Source organism: Fulmarus glacialis, unplaced genomic scaffold (genome assembly GCF_000690835.1).
Source record: "Fulmarus glacialis isolate BGI_N327 unplaced genomic scaffold, ASM69083v1 scaffold4206, whole genome shotgun sequence".
In the NCBI taxonomy this organism is placed as follows: domain Eukaryota; kingdom Metazoa; phylum Chordata; class Aves; order Procellariiformes; family Procellariidae; genus Fulmarus; species Fulmarus glacialis.
Genome location: NW_009216072.1, coordinates 1 through 339, shown reverse-complemented (window position 1 = coordinate 339; position 339 = coordinate 1).

The following is a 339-nucleotide window of genomic DNA, read 5'->3' as shown; positions in this document are numbered from 1 at the left end:
CGGCCCCAGCCGTTGTGTGGCCCTTCCTGTGGGGAAACTGAGCCACGACCTGCTGCCGCTCAGCAGGCACCGACACCCTTCTGGCCACCCCGAGCCCGCCGTCCCCGTGGGGCTGCGTACCTGGGGGTCTCCCGCAGCTTTCGGTGCGGTGCCGGGCCGGGTCGTGCCCAGGCTTCCCTGTACTTGCCAGCACTTCTGCACCGCTCGACGTGGCAGCAGCGTCCCCCACCTGTGGCTCCCTTGGCACACGCCGAAGGCAGCCCGAGCATCCCCCTGCATCCCCGGGGCGCTGGATGCGCTCGCCCCGTCGAGGTGGGCGGCAGGGCAAGCGGCAGAGCA